General features: G+C 42.4%; 1 pseudogene; it reads left to right on the forward strand.

Annotated features, from left to right (window-relative positions):
- The window catches only part of LOC132538186 (uncharacterized), a 31,557-nt pseudogene extending 15,160 nt beyond the window's left edge, over positions 1–16,397 (forward strand).
- Positions 16,398–17,360: the final 963 nt, after the last annotated feature.

Raw genomic sequence — 17,360 nt, forward strand, 5'->3', positions numbered from 1 at the left:
CCCAGAGAGATAAAGAATAAGGAAAGCTATCAGGGGAGGGGATGGGATATTGGAGCCTCTCAGGATGGGTATTGTGTGGAAATGTACCCCTCTTATCCTATGGTCTTGTCAATGTTTCCATTTTATAAATAACATTTTAAAATATGCACAAATTATTTTTGATATTTGTATTTGCATATTCACACCCCCTTGTACATATAGGTGTATATCTACAGGAATGTGGTCACAGGGCATCCTGCATAAATACTTGGTCATTATGTTGTTAATGAGGAGAAGAGTCCACAGGCTTAGGATCATTCGCCTTGGCCATGGAATCACGATATGATATATACATTTCCTGAAGTGCCTCTTCCCGCACGAGCTAAGTGTCTCTATAGACATCTGTTGCACTGCGGTCTGATCCTCAGGAATCCTGGTGTGTTTCAGAAACTCCACCACACCTGTGCCTCCCTGAGCACATGCTGTGAGCCCCTGAGCTGCTCACCTTGCAGTGCGACTGACTGACTTAGCGTCTGCCAGAGGCAGAGATGGAGTCACGAAGATGTGGAAGGAGGGTGATGCTGTTTTTGTGATTTACAAATGTAGGTGTATTCATAAAAAGAAACATTTTCCATAAATTAGAATCAAAAACAAGTCTGACTGTTGTGTGGTGACGAGTAGCCACCAAGGAGGCCTCTACAGACTGAGTGGGACCCTCCCACTCTAAGTGCACCAGCGCCTGTGCTCCAGGCTGTCCCAGGGGGCGTCTGCCTCTCCTTTGTAAGCATTTCCCGTGCACGTGTATGTAGTTATTGATGAATTTATGCATTTCATGATACCCTTTTAAATTATCTTTATGTATTTATTGGATAGAGACAACCAGACAGACAGGGAAGAAGGAGACAGAGAGACAGAGAGACACCTGCAGCCCTGCTTCACCACTTGTAAAGTTTCCTCCTGCGGGTGGAGACTAGGGGGTTGGACCTGGATCCTTGCACATTGCAACTTGTGCACTCAACCAGGTGCGCCCTGATACTTTTAATAACTAATAATGCTAGAAATCGCTCTGCTCACAGAAGCTGTGCCTGGTCACCACCGCCCTTGGGCAATAAATTCCACTGTGTGTCTGTATTCCCCAACTTGTGTGTGGTCTCTTCACCCTTACACAGTGGATGGCAGAGCTGGTTCCTGAAAGCCATACTGGGCTTTGTTCCAAGTAGAGGATCCTGTAAAGTTCTCTGACTGAATGCTCTCCAACATGTGTGACTGGCAGGCAAGACTCTCCGGGGAAATTGTTAGAAGGGAGTCAGGCAGTAGCGCAGCAGGTTAAGCGCACATGGTGCAAAGCACAAGGATCTGTGTAAGGATCTCGGTTCGAGCCCCCTGCTCCCCACCTGCATGGGAGTCGCTTATCAGGCGGTGAAGCAGGTCTGCAGGTGTCTGTCTTTCTCTCCCCCTCTCTGTCTTCCCCTCCTCTCTCCATTCCTCTCTGTCCTTTCCAACAATGACAACAATAATAACTACAACAATAAAACAACTAGGGCAACAAAAGGGAATAAATAAATATTTTTTTAAAAGAAATGCAAATTTCAGAGCTGCTCCCAGACTTCTTGAACTAGGGATCTCTCTACCTAATTCTGCAGGTGAGTTTCATCCCTGCTGAAGTCTGAGGAGCACTGATACAAGAGATTCAAGCACAAAGTCCATGTAACAGTGAGTCAAAATTCAGATACCAACTCTTAAATATTTAAAGTGAGAGAATTGACTTTAAAAAAAAAATACTTCAGCTTCCTAAATAATTAGAAACTGAAATAGTACTCTTAACTTCTTTTCTCTACCACCACCACCACCCCCCCTTTTTTTTTTGCCTAGGACAATTTATTTTGCTGATTTTTTTTTTCCATTCAGATTCATCAGGACAATGTCTGTCTGCCAAGTTATTGTGAATTTGTGACTGCATAGTCTAGGGAATCCAAGAGAGTATTACATTCATTGGAGTTTTCAACTTTCTCATCTTCTCTCTCTTTTAGCTTTCTATTAGTGATTTAATAATGCTTAACAAGATTGTAAGATAACAGGAGTACACTTCCCACCACCAGAGTTCCCTGTCCCATCCCCTCATTGGAAGCTTCCCTGTTCTTTGTCCCTCAGAGAATGTGGATTAAAGATCTTTGTGGGGTACGGAAAGTGAGAGGTCTGGCTTCTGTAATTGCTTCTCTGCTGGACATGGATTTAACTTCTAAAGTGATTATGAAGATTAAATGATAGTGTTTAGCCAGGCATGTCATAATGCTGAGTAACATTGTTTTATTTAATTTTATTTGTATTATTAGGTTTTGTTTGTTTGTGTGTATGTATATCTTTTGTTTTGCCATCAGGGTTATCAGTAACAGTGACCATTTTTTTCTTTTTTCTTTCTATTTTTATTTGACAGGACAGAGAAAAATTGAGAGGGGAGAGAGAGAGAGAGAAACAGATGCCTGAAAGCACGTTTCACCTCATGAAACACCCTCCATGCAGGTTGGGAGTGGGAGCTCGAACCCCCCCTCCCAGGTCCTTGAACATGGTGCTGTGTGCACTGAACTGGACACATCTCCACTGGCCCCCTTAGTGTTGAAATGTTATTGAAAACATTCATAGATTCGTGGACAAGTGTATTTAAATATATGCAAACACTGCAATGAAAACGATATTCCACAGACTTAGGCACCATGGTTGTTAATCAGCCATAAGGCAGTTCAGTGACTAATCTGATCACACTAGTAACACAGACGCAGAAAGTCTAGTTAGCTGAGTCAGACCTAGTGCCCTAGGATTAGTACTCACCTTCAGTGATGTAGATCCAGGCTGACCAGACAAGAATCTGCAGGGTGGGTCAGGCACGGAGCGGAATGGTTCTGAAAAAAACTTTCATGCCTAAGGCTCTGAGATCCCAGGCTCTATACTCGGCACCGCCGTAAGCCAGAGCTCAGCAGTGCTCTAATGTCTTTCTACGTAATTTGCTCTCTGTATCTATCTTATATAAAATTATTTTGTTAAAGAAGGAATTTGTGAGGTGCTCACCTTGCAGTACAGGACCCGGGTTTGTGTCCTCACCCCACTAGGAGAAGCTCTGCTTGTGTGTTTTCTTTCCCCATCTCTTGGCTTCTGACTCTACCTCTCTCTGAGCCTCTCTGAGCCTCTCTGATGCCATAGAGTACTTGGTCTAGAGCCAGAAAACAATGAAGACACAAGTTCCCAGGTACAAAAAATGTGCCTTTCATTGTTTCTAATTAGACCTAGATACTGTCCTCACCCACTGCCTATTACATTTCCCTCACTCACTCCAAAACTAACCTTATCAAAGCAACGTCTGCAAAAGCTGAATAAGGACAAGAGACTGGCAGACTTTAATGATGACTTTTTAGTCACTATCAGGCCACCCCAGCAGCTGGGGCCCTAGTCAGGGAGTCCTGAGATTCCCAAACAGACGTGATGGGCCTAGACCTCAAATAAATCCCTCTCTCCATTGTTACTGGTCATCTCTGTCAGGAACAACACAATAGACCCCTTTGTGGGCCCCCATAGGACCTTGCCCTCAAAGTGAATCAACAACTGCAGAGAATGTTCCATCCTTGGAAGGGAGACTGGATAACACACTCTACCAACCACCTGATGGTCCTGAAATTGGGGCAGTTTGAAATGCTGCTACTCATGAGCACAGAATGTGAGCTCAGAGCTACAGGGATGCAGAGGTCACACAGGCTCCTAAGATCCTCTGGGCCCCAGATCACATCAAATCAGTGGGGTTTGCAGTCAACAATATTTATATCCCTCTTCCATATTTGGGAGCTACTGTCTTCCCTGATCCAGATTTCTGGTCCTTTTTCCAGCCATGACATCATCTCCCCAGACAATAACATGGATCCAACTGCATATCAGATGTCAGGCTCAGGGAGAAACTATTATAGTCATGGGCTCTTTGGAATATAACTAAAATATTAAAATGGAGACCCGAACTCTCCACCTAAACAATTCTAGCCTTTAGGTTCATGATTGGTCAACAATTTGTTTGGCTTTTATATGTTAACTCTTCTTTCAGCCACCAGGTGCCAGATGCCAGCATGATGCCAACCAGACTTCCCTGGACAGACGACCCCACCAATGTGTCCTGGAGCTCTGCTTCCCCAGAATCCTGCCCCACCAGGGAAAGAGAGAGACAGGCTGGGAGTATGGATCCACCTGTCAACGCCCATGTTCAGCAGGGAAGCAATTACAGAAGCCAGACTTTCCACCTTCTGCATCCCACAGTGACCCTGGGTCCATGCTCCCAGAGGGATAGAGAATAAGGAAGCTGTCAGGGGAGGGGATGGGATGCAGAGTTCTGGTGGTGGGAACTGTGTGGAGTTGTGCTCCTCTTATCCTATGGTTTAGTCAATGTTTCCTTTTTATAAATAAAATTTTTAAAAATAGCTTTCAATATTTCCCTCAGTTTGACTTGGATTAATTAATTATGCAGCTCAAGTAATGATTGCCTCATGCAGAAGTTAAATTCGGAGGTGGGCTGGGAGGCACCTGGTTGCCATGTGTAGGGACCTGGATTGGAGCCCCCAGACCCCACCTGCAATGAGGGAGGCTTCACCAACTACACAGCCAGAACTACAACTGTGTCTCCCCTTTAATGCCCCCCATACCCTCTCAATTTTTCTCTGTCCTATCAAATGAAGGCAAAGAAAAGAAGGGGAAATAGCAATGGATCCATCTGCAGGAACCAAACCCCTAGCAATGCATTTATGTTAAAAAAAAATGTTAAATGAACAGAAAATCTCTATTCTCTGTTCAGTGAAATGAATCAATTTTAATGTGTTTGTACATCATAAGTCATCATGAGGGCTTCCAAAATCTCTCTCGATTTTTAACAGTTTCTTTTAAAATATTTATTTATTTATTTATTTATTTATATGTTGGATGGATACAGAGAAAAAAATAAGAGCAAAGGAGACACAGAGAGATACCTGCAGCCCTGCCTCACCACTTCTGAAACTTTCCTCCTGCAAGAGGGGACAGGGGCTTGAGTCCTGTAATGTGTGCGCTTAACCAGGTGCACCATCGGTCTCAGATCACTGCAGTAACCATTTGCAACCAAGAATTCAGATCTCTGAGTGGCATTGACAGAAACGATGTGTGTAACTCTCATGTAACAGGTGAGTTTTCTTCCTTTTCCACATGGTCAGTTTCCACATACCAGTGTATACAGACTTAACTTTGATCAAAAAGTATGTAAACATCAGTCATTTGTAAAAACTAATGTCATACTAGCCCACATGAAATGAATATTGTTTTTGCCATCATTTAGCAATGAAGGTGAATGATTCCAGTCTCTCACCATAAACATGTCACTGTAGTGCAAAGAATAAGGGCAGGTTATTGAGACACTTGCTTCCAGGATACTTGCAATCCGGAAAGAAAAAAAAATTAAGTGGCGTAGTATGAATGTTTGAGAAGAGCAAGCAAAGTAGAGTTTGTTTTTAAACTAAAGGTAGATCCTTAAGTAAGTTAATTTCCTAGGCATATGACTCCGACAATTCACTCTTGAAGCATTCATTCTATTTATTTATTAATTTTTATTATACTTATTTATTTATTGAATAGAGACTGTCAGAAATAGAAAGGGGAGGGGAAGACAGAGAAAGAGAGAAACCTACAGCACTGCTTCACCTCTTGTGAAGCTTTCCCCCTGCAGGTGGGGACCAGGGGCTCAAACTTGGGCCCTTGCACACTGTAACATGTGCGCTCAGCCAGGTACACCACCACCTGGCCCTGAAGCATTCATTCTCTCTATATGCGTGCTTCTGAATAATTGCCCCAGTGATCAAAATGTAAGGTGCCTGTCACATCCTGCAAGATTCTGCCACATACGATGATTAGACAGACGTGTGTATACACTGTGGAGTGATCACCAAGTCCCTCACTCCTGTCATCTCCTCCGTTTTTGGTGTAGGGCTAGTTAGATCTATAAGCAAGACTTACGGACAGGCTCCACTGTGGCTGATCACAGCCTCCACCTCCAGCTGGAAGCCTGAACCTTTGGTCAAAAGCTCTTCCTAGTCCCCACTCCTCAGTCCCTAGCAGCCGCTATCTGCTTCCTGACTCAGTGACTCTGGCCTTCTGGTGTCCTCTGTAGGAGGGAGACCATGCCCTGTGTTAGGGTCTGTCTTCTTTCATTTAGGACGACACCCTCCCATATTTCTTTTGACTTATCCAGCCATTCGTTTCTTTCTTTCTTTCTTTTTTCTAATTTTCTGTTTAAATGTTCCTTTTATACTTACTACTTAACATAAATTTGACTTCCACTAAACGTTTACTAGTCAAGTAATAAAATTAGTTTCAAATGAAGAAGAATCCAACTTAACCCATCGTGATCGGGAATTGGGTTCAGAACTACCATCAGCAGCATGTCCTCACACTCATGGTTGCCATGTGGTGTAGTAAGTGTAGTGAGTGACTTTATGCTGCAGTCACTAGTACCCAGAACAGAAAAAGGACTGATGGAGCTCCATATATCCAGAGACTGGCAGTTTACACAGCAATCGAGTCAGCTCATTTGGCAGTGGATGACTAGGGGAGAGGATTTCTAGCGTCTGTATTTGCTACCTAGATGGCTCTGCATTCCTCTTAGGACAGTCAGTGGAGTTTGCATTAAACATCCTAGGTAAAGTCCCTTAATGCAGGCAGGTTACTAACCGTTCACCAACCCCCAACACTTTCAGCTCAGGTCAAAATCTTAAAATATATCCGGTTAACTGTTCTCCCCTCATTTTTCAATATGTGTTTTTTGTTTTGAAGTATCTATTCGTAGAGGTAATATTTTGGATTACAAAAAAAGAAGAAGAAGAAGAAGAAGGAGAATCCCAGTTGACAGATTTTTTTTGAATTATAATTTAGGGGTGAATGACATCTGTCACTTGGATAGGCTGCTGCTGTACTGTGCAAGTGACCTGGGTTCTAGTCCATTTCCCGCTTTCTGAGGAAAGCCTCAGTGCTGTGGTCTCTTTCACTCTCTCTCTGCATGTGTTTGTGAGTGTGTGTGCGTGTGTGTGTGTGTGTGTGTGTGTGTGTGTGTGTGTGTAATTTAGGTCACATAATGATAGTGTGCTTGCAACACTAAATCACTGTGGTAAGTTTTTTTAAAGAGTTTTTAAGATGTATTCAATAAAAATTAATTCAATTATATTATTAAACAGTGTGTTTTTCTGTACACTATAATTTCCATGGTTATATTCACTCCTAAATTAGAGTTCATGAAGATAGCCATTACTTCATTATTTCCCTGTAACTGAATGAATTCTGGCTTCTGTTTCTATATCTGTTGGTTTTGAACCTCTTAATCTTGTTAATTCATGAGCACAGTTGCATCTAATTTAACACTGTCTCTAGTACTGTAACTGCTTATTCCCACAATCTTCCTCCTTTCCTTTTGTTATCAATTGATGTGACATAATTTACCAGGTCTTTTCTTTGATCCTGGATTCAGAAAAAAACAAACAAAAAAAAAAAACCAGACAAACAAAAAACACGTCCTATTGTTCGCAAGCTCTGAATTTGCAGACTGGGACGCTCCTCAGAGTAGAGCATCTGACACGGCCAGCCCAGAAGCTCTGTGAGGAAACAAGTTTTTCTTTTCCATGTTATATAACCAAAGGGAGTCAGAGTTGGTTCTACCCCACTATACTGCAACTGACTTTGTTGTTGCCATTTGTCAAATTTTATTAGCAATCTACAAGATTATAAGAGGTCGAATTCCACGCTACTACAACCAGCAAAGCTCAGTACCCCAGGCCCCTCCAGCAGTAGCCATACAGCTCTTCTAAGGTCACAGTTATGATATATATCTCACCCCCCCATTTTTATTAACTTCTAAATTCCCTGCCTTTATTCTCTTTCTAAGCCATGACTATATCTGTTACAACTTCCAGGCATTTGTTTTCCCTTTACCCCCCCCCCCCCGTTCAGGTAAGAGAAACAGTGCCAGCCTTCTCCAGGTGTTCTCCAGATTCCCCTCCCTCTCAGTGATGGTATAAAAGAAAAGGCTTTTATACCATCACTGAGAACATCACAAATGTCCTAGTTCCTGGTGGAACTGCGGCTCAGAGCCCTCTGGTCATCTTCTTCTGACAGTCCTCCCTGCAGGAGTATGGACCAAAATTACTTTTGGGGTGCAGAAAGGAGGTCTGGCTTTTGTAACTGCGTCTATGCTGGATATGGACATTGGCCAGTCTGCCCATACCCCCCAGTCTGTCTCTATCTTTCCCTAGAGGGGTAGGACTCTGGAAAGGTGAGTTCCAGGAGGTCATTTCCCCAGGGAGGTCAGGATGGGTTTGTAGGAACATCTGGAACATGGATGCTGAAAGGCAATAAAACTTAAATCAAGACAAAATGTTTAGTCGATAGGAATGAAAGAGGAGGATGAGAATGCAGAGGGAGGGAATAACCGAGAGTATCTGTTTTAGGAATGTTCCTAGCAGCCCAGGGCCATCGTAATCATTTCTTGAGCTGGGTCTGCTAACATGGAGGTGAAATAGAAATATGGTCCAGGAAGATGGTGTCAGAGTGGAGAACAGACCTGGAAAGCTGGGTTAGGTGAGAAAGTAGCTCCCAGACTTGGAAGGACATGTAAAGACAAATGAGCTGTTTTCCAATCTGGCCTGGGGCCCATGTGTTGGCAAATTTAGCACTGGAGCCTGTATGACCTCTGTGTCTTTGTCAGTTTGAGCTCACAGTCCACTGTGACAGTTGGAAACATCCTAGGCTACACACATTACATGGCCAGTCGTCTTTGAGTGGGATAGCGGGATTATCCAGCCTTCATTCCGAGAGTGGGGCAGTCCCTACCTATGCCAGTTTGGTGTAAGTAAAAGGCCCTGAAGGAGCCCAACAGGGGCTAATGAGAACACTCCTCATGGCAGTGACCAGTGATGGTAAACAGAGGAGTCCACTGGTAGTCAAGAGCCATAGTATCTATGTGTGAATCCAAGGATTCCCTGACTAGGACCCCTGGTGATGAGGTGGCCTGGTATTGGCCAAAATGAACATCAGTGAGTGAGCCAGTCTCTCGCCCATTTCCAGTGCTTTGTCTGACAAGCTTAAACTTTCTCCCAGTTGTTACTACCAGCTTGGATATAACAAATGGCATTCAAGGCCTTTTCTTTCTGGAGTCTGGCCTTGAGTTAGGGAGTCTAAGTTAGTCTCTCAAGAATTTTTTTTTTTTGTATTCACTTGTTTGATAATTATAATAAAGGCCATGATAGGCACAACAGTTGTCTTTTATTTGATATGTGTATTTTTGGTAACATATCACTTGGCCAGTTGTATATAGTGTTTCTTCTAAAGCTTGGTAAGTGGTGACAACAATGTTGACTCCCTGTTAGAAAATATTAAAAGACGGAAAAGTGAATCTTACTTCCTGTCTCTTGTATAGTTATTTGTATAGCTGGAGTGAATGAGGAAAGTGAAGTAGGGGTAGGAGAGAAAACGTCTAGGCCTCGGTAGTAAGTCCTTGACTAATGAATTATTAGGCTTTCTTTAAGCAGTTCTGCTAGATTGCCAGGGTTATTGGGCCATAGTCAAATCACAGCCGACTATTAAGCATTGATTCTTTATAATATAGAATTGCCTCTAACCTATGGAGATGTCAACACATGTACACAGTACAGTAGGCCTGAGCCTAGATCTAGACTCTAACTTGCTTGGAAAGATCAGAAACTGAAATGGTATTGGCAAGTCCCTTCTGCTAGGAAAGATCAGAAACTGAAATGGTATTGGCAAGTCCCTTCTGCTAGAAAAGATCAGAAACTGAAATGGTATTGGCAAGTCCCTTCTGCTAGGAAAGATCACAAAAGGAAAAGGAGTTGGGAAGTTGGCATCTCAGGACTGGCATCTCTGGGTATGGTCTGCAGCAGAAAGCCAGTAGAGGCCTGGCCTGGCATGGTGGTGCAGACAGTGTCAGGTTAGTCGTGACCGATAGAGGCAGTTTAATAGGCTGAGGAATCAGAAGACACATCACGGCATAAAACAGTGTCCCAGAGGTTCCAGAAAAAGGAGAAACACAGACTTATATAAAATGGGAAAGGTGACCTGTAGTCATATAGAGAGTTTAAAATGACAGTAGTTAATTGTTGTTATAACCAAGTTAATGTGATGGTTGGATCAACCATAACTTACTTGACCTTATCATGCTTTATGTCATTTCAGGATGTCTATTAATAACAATAATAGGACCAAATGATTTTGATCTATCAGGTCTGAGGGTGAGATAACTTAGGTATTTTTTTTAATTATTTTACTGGAGTAGGGCACCAAAGTTTGAGACAGTCAATCAATTTTTCCCCTCTAATATTAATTAACTAGTGATTTATATGACTACAAATTAATAGGAGTGTACATAAACACCATTCCCACCACCAAAAGACTGTGTCCCTTCCCATCCCTCCCCGCCACCCCCCCAGCCTGTGAGGCCGAACATCCACCCTCACTCTCAACCCAGGGTATTTACCTTAGTGCCCTACTCCATGACCACAGAATGTGAGCTCAGATCTACAGGGATGCAGAAGTCACATAGGCTCCTAAACTGAATATGGGCCCCAGATCACAGCAAATTGATGGTATTTACAGTCAACAATATTTATACCCCTTTCCCATATTGGGGAGCTACTCTCTTCCCTGATCCAGCTTTCTGGTCCTTTTTCCAGCCATGACATCATCTCCCCAGACAATAACTTAGATCCACCTGCACTGCAGATTTCAGGCTCAGGGAAAAACAAACCAAGCAGACAAACAAACAAACAAACAAAAAACTAATATAGCCACAGGCCCCTTGGAATAGAACTAAAATATGCCTATTAGCTATCTACAAAATGGAACCCCCACAACTCTTCATCTGCACTATTCCAGCCTTTAAGTTCATGATTGTTCAACAATTTGTTTGGCTTTATATGTTAACTCTCTTTTCAGCCACCAGGCCCAGATGCTAGCAGGATGCCAACCAGACTTCCCTGGACAGACAACCCCACCAATGTGTCCTGGAGCTCTGCTTCCCCAGAGCCCTGCCCCACTAGGGAAAGAGAGAGACAGGCTGGGAGTATGGATCAGCCTGCCTACGGCCATGTTCAGCGGGGAAGCAATTCCAGAAGCCAGACCTTCCACCTTCTGCATCCCACAATGACCCTGGGTCCATACTCCCAGAGGGATAAAGAATAGGAAAACTATCAGGAGAGGGGAGGGGATATGGAGTTCTGGTGATGGGAACTGTGTAGAGTTGTACCCCTCTTATCCTATGGTTTTGTCAATGTTTTCTTTTAATAAATAAAATTTAAAAAAGAAAAAAATATTTTACAACTGTTTACACAATATAAGCCCAGTGTCAAAAGTCAACCAACTTACAAATCTGAGACATTAAATATTTAGAATAAAAATATACTTAGTACAAAATCTCTAGACAGTTTAAGAACTTGAAGTGTTAAAACTCTTTTCCTTGACATATTGTATAATAATGAATTACAAGATTATAGAACAATAGGGATATAGCTTTACACTGATCCCACCACCAGAGATCTGTGCCCCCCACCCCATCATTGCTAATAACCACAGTACTCCACGATCTCAGATATGTGCTGACTTTTTCTTTTCAGGTTGATCTGTTGAACGCTGTGTATTGCATTGATGTGTGCAGACTGGCTGGTGGGGCACCTGGCTAAAAGCACATATTACCAAGTACAAGGACTCTGGTTCAAGCCCCAGCTCTCCACCCACAGGGGGTTGGCTTCATGAGCCATGAAAGAGGACTGCAGGTGTTTATCTCTGTCTCTCCTTTCTCAAGTTGCTCTCTGTCCTAATGAATAAAAAAAATAGAAGCAAAAAAGTGGCCTCCAGGAGTGGTCGATTCGTAGGCCAGCACTGAGTCCCAGTGACAACCCTGGTAGTAATAATAATAATAAATATAATATGCTATATATTCAGTAGTCGACCTTCACCTCCTTACTTACTTCACTAAGCATAATCTCTAGTTCCATCTATTTTATCCCAAAGGACACAACGTCATTATTTTGATTGTTGCATGGTACTCCATTAAGTATACGTCCCATAACTTTTTATCCAGTCATCTGTCAAAGGGGTTTTGGGTTGCTTCCATATTTTGGCTACTGTGAATAATGCAGTTATGTCCATGAGAGTGCATACATCCCTTTGAATTAGTGTTTTCATATCTTGTGGATAAATGCCTTGGAGTGGGACTGCTGTATCATAAGGCATTTTCATTTGTATCTGTTCAAGGACTTTCTAGACTTTTCTCCATAATGGCTTCACCAGTCTGCATTCCCACCAGCAGCTGACACTGCCTCTCAATGACCCAGGTTGATAAATTATTTTTCATACACTTCCTACAGTCTATGTAGTAGTCTATAGCTTGCATTCTTTCTTAAAATTTTCTCTCCCTTTCTTAGTGTAGACCAAAATATGGTAATATGGTGATATTACAGTCTTCTGTATCTTAAAATATCTAGTTTAAACTTTCAGTCCTCGACAGTTTTATTTATTTATTTATTTTTCCCTTTTGTTGCCCTTGTTGTCTTTTTATTGTTGTGGTGGTTATTACTGTTGTTGTTATTCATGTCGTCATTGTTGGATAGGACAGAGAGAAATGGAGAGAGGAGGGGAAGACAGAGAGAGGGAGAGAAAGATAGACACCTGCAGACCTGCTTTACCGCCTGTGAAGCAACTCCCCTGCAGGTAGGGAGCTGGGGGCTTGAACCGGGATCCTTACGCCAGTCCTTGAGCTTTGTGCCACATGCATCATTCTGGAGAGCAGAAGGTGGGAGTTCTGGTTTCTGTGATTACTTCTCAACTGGGCATCGTTGTTGGCAGGTGGATCCACACACTCAGCCTGTTTCTTTCTTTCCCTAGTGGGCAGGACTCTGGGGACTTGAGGTTCCAGGACACATGGGTGAGGTCGTCTGCCCAAGAAAGTCAGATTGGTGCCATGTTAGCATCTGCAAATTGACAGCTGAAAAGCATTAAGATATAAAGCAGGACAAATTGTTTAATAATCAGGAATCTAAGGACACAGGCTCAGGCTTTGAAATATTGACTCTCCTAAAAGTTTAGACCAGGAGACCAGGAGCAACTGGTGAACTGGTGGAGATACTTTATAAGATACAGATACAGATATATATATATATATATATATATATATATATATATATATATATATATATATAATCAAAGGACACATTGTGATGAGGTCCTGTGTGATACAGCAAATCCTCACAAAGAGATTTTCAAAGTTAACCTAATTGCCCAATAATGTGATTACAGCAATAACTATCTATTGCCTTCTTAAACCCTAAGACAGGAACCTCCCACTTCCTCTATAAGCCTATATTTCCCCTAGTCCTGGAACCTCTAGGGTGGGGCTCACTTTCCTGCAAGCTTCTCTCAATTCATACCTACTGATATTGCATCTGATGATCCCAACCTAATCAACAAAACAAGTACCACCTCTTCACGCTTCACTTCAGACTGTGTCCAGAGACGTCAGGCATGGAATGTCAGCCCTTCAGCCTCATTACTCATGTGAGACCTTTCCTTTCATAGGATTCTCTAATTCCACTCCAGGTGGTTGACATCCTATAAAGTCCCAAAACCCATATATAGAGCAGGTCTCATGAGACAGGGCATATGTTCACATGTATCCATTAATTAGGGCAAAATATATACCTGAAAGCAAAAGTGCACAATAGTCTGCAGTGAGTCAGTATATGCAGCAAGCAAGTAGAAAGACCTAAAAAGACACCATAAAGATCCTAATGAAATACTGTCTATTTAGACCTAGATACCATCCTCACCAACTTCCTATTAGATTTCTCTCACTCACTCCAAAGCCAACCTCATCAAAGCAAGGACTGCAAAAGCTGAATAAAGGCAAGAGACTGGCAGACTTTAATGATGACTCTTTAGTCACTATCAGGACACCCCATCAGCTGGGGCCCTAATTGGGGAGTCCTGAGATTCCCAAACAGACATGATGGGCCTAGACCTCGAATAAATCCCTCTCTCCATTGTTACTGGTCATCTCTATCAGGAACAACACAATAGATCCCTCTTTAGGCCCACAAAGAACCTTGCCCTCAATGTGGATCAATAATGGTAGAGAATGTTCCATCTTGCAAAGGGAGGACGAACAATATACTCTATGTTCCACCTGAGGAAGATGGGTCCTGAAATTGGAGCAACTTGGAATGTTCCTTCTCATGGCCACAGAATGTGAGCTCAGATCTACAGGAATACAGAGGTCACATAGGCTCCAAAGCTGAATATGGCCTGGATCAGATCACATCGATGGGGTTTACAGTCAATACATTGACTTTATATACACCTTTCTCATATTTGGGAGCTACTCTCTTCCCAGATCCAGCTTTCTGGTCCTTTGTCAGTCATGACATCATCTCCTCAGAGAATAACTTGGATCCACTGGCAAAAAAAAACAAAAAACTAGTATAGTCATGGGCCCTTTGGAATATAACTTTAATAGGCCTACTAGCTATCTACAAAATGGAGACCCCCCCAAACTCTTCATCTGCACTATTCCAGCCTTTAGGTTTATGATTGGTCAACAATTTGTTTGGATTTAGATGTTAACTCTCTTTTCAGCCACCAGGTTCCAGATGCTAGCATGATGCCAACCAGACTTCCCTGGACAGACAACCCCACCAATGTGTCTTGGAGCTCTGCTTCCCCAGAGCCCTGCCCCACTAGGGAAAGAGAGAGACAGGTTGTTAACGCCCATGTTCATCGGGGAAGCAATTACAGAAGCCAGACCTTCCACCTTCTGCATCCCACAATGACCCTGGGTCCATGCTCCCAGAGGGATAAAGAATAGGAAAGCTATCAGGGGAGGGGATGGGATAAGGAGTTCTGGTGGTGGGAAATTTGTGTTGTTGTACCCTTCTTATCTTATGGTTTTGTCAATGTTCTCTGTTTGTAAATAAAAAAATTAAATAATAATAATAATCAGGAATCTAAAAGTAAGAATAGAGCAGATGAGAGTTGTGGTCTCCATTTTGGAAAAAGCTAGAAAGTCTATTTTAGGTTTTGCAAGAGGCCCATGACTTTACTAATTTTCTTTTTAACTTTTGTTTTTTTTACTTTATTTATGATAATGATAGGAGGAAAGTGAAAGAACCAGACATCCTCTGGCACATGGGAATCAATCTCAGATCCTCATGCTTGAGAGTCCAAAGCCTTATCACTGCGCCGCCTCCCAGACCACGACTTTACTAATTTTTTCCTGAGCCCAACAGCTCATGTGTAGGTGGACCAAAGGAATTATCTGGGGAGACGGTGTCAGAGTCTGAAATAGGCCTAGATAGCTGGATCTGGGCAGAGAGTAGCTCCCAGATATGAGGAAAGTACATACATACTGTCACTTTGTAAGGTAACCCCATCGATTTGATCTGGGGCCCATATTCAGCACAGGAGCCCCTGTAACCTCTGCACCCTGCAGGTCTGAGCTCACATTCTGTGGTCACATCTGGGAACATTCTAGGCTGCACTCATTTCAGGACCTGTCTTCCTCAAGTTACAGTGGATTTCTTAACACAGGTCCCTTCTAATGATAACAAACATCTGATACTGTAAAGTATCATTTCATTTATTTGAATTTGATATCAGAAATAAATTTTGAATAATCATTATATTAAGCATATCACAACTTGGAATTAAGATACAATAAAGAATAAAATGAATATATATAATATAATATATAATAATATCCCTGTCTCGGTTAAGTTGATGAAGTTTCTGCATATTAGTAAATCAGTATTGCTATTTTTTTTTACTTCTTTTGTTAGTAACTTGCTCTTTTAAACTAAAAACACAAATATTTTAAATCTCTGTATCCACACATTTTACACAGACTTATTTGAAGGTATGTCTCTCCTCAGTCTAAACATTAGTATTTTTAATTTCCAGATGAAAAACTTAACTAAATTCGGGGGGGGAAAATAATAAGATGTCTAGTAGTCGCCTCTCTCACCTCCATCATTTTTCCCACCTAAATCACTGCTAACTGCCTGGTGAGCTCTCTTCCCCCTTGTGATTTCTCTCTATCCCTCTTTCCTACACTCAGCCTACTGAAGTCAGAGTCTTAACTGATATAACAAAATGAATGTACTGATGGCCTTTACTCTCTGTGTTGGCATATGTGTGTTGCGTTTATATATTTTTCTATCTGTTCTCTTTTCTCTTTACTGTTTTCATTTTCATTTGGTAAGCCTTACCAGGCCTGTGCTTTGAATTTCACCCTGACCCTCTTCTCTGTGGGCACCATAGCCCAATCCAGTATCCGCATATTTTTTGAAGTAGCACTAGTTTATACGACTACTTAAGTTTCAGAAACACAATTTTACACCTCTTTAAAACAGGAGATCACACTCCACCACTGCTAAAGTATGAATACCCCCAGAAAGGGCAGTTATTCCCTCATGGGACTCAACTGGGCTCCAGTTCCAGAATTTACTTAAGGCAGGAATTCTCTAGAGAATGTAATTCCTAAGTGTTATCTCAGTGTCTCTTTATCTTGTCATGTCTCCATGATAGGTTATCAGTCTCTTCCTGTGACACCCAAAGTGGGCTCTTTGCTTTCTGCTTCTCCTGTGTTCTCACAGAATTGGCTCACAGAAATCTTGGCCACAATTCTAGCTGTGGTATTTAGGAGTCAAGCAGACCAGGTCACTTAAGTAAAATAATCACAGACCTTTGCTAGTGGAGTTCAGACACCCTCAAACATCGAGTCATTCCTGGTCCGCTACTCGTCTTGGTAATGGCTGGCATGAGAAATGCAAAGTATCTTCATGTTGAGAGCAGAAGAAAGGAAGGTCCCTGGTCGCCTGGGGTGGGGTGGGAGAAGAGGGATGGAAAGCTGCCTTGTAAAGTAAGCCCCAAATAGAGTCGACGTCTCATCAGCGAGGCTGTTGGAGTTCCTAGGAGGGTGTTCAGCAGGCCTAGAATAGACTCTGACTGATGGTGACAGCTGTTGGTGACAAGTCAGGAGGCTCCCTTCTCCGTCTTAGTTCAGAGGATAAAGGAATGTGGTCAGAACCCCTCACGGATGCCCACTGGGTGCCCTTTCTTCACTCCCCTCTTGACACGTCCGATGACATTTCCGGAACAGCGATTTGGGACTCCATTTCCACGAGCTGAGAAAAATAGACCCTTGGTAGGGGAATAATTTATAACGCTATTATTTTTATATGTCTCTATTTGCAAGGGATCAGAGAGATATGAACTCATTTTGCACATTTTTGAAAACCAATTTTAAGTTTCTATCATCTCTCACATTAGAATAAGAT

Source organism: Erinaceus europaeus, chromosome 4 (genome assembly GCF_950295315.1).
Source record: "Erinaceus europaeus chromosome 4, mEriEur2.1, whole genome shotgun sequence".
In the NCBI taxonomy this organism is placed as follows: domain Eukaryota; kingdom Metazoa; phylum Chordata; class Mammalia; order Eulipotyphla; family Erinaceidae; genus Erinaceus; species Erinaceus europaeus.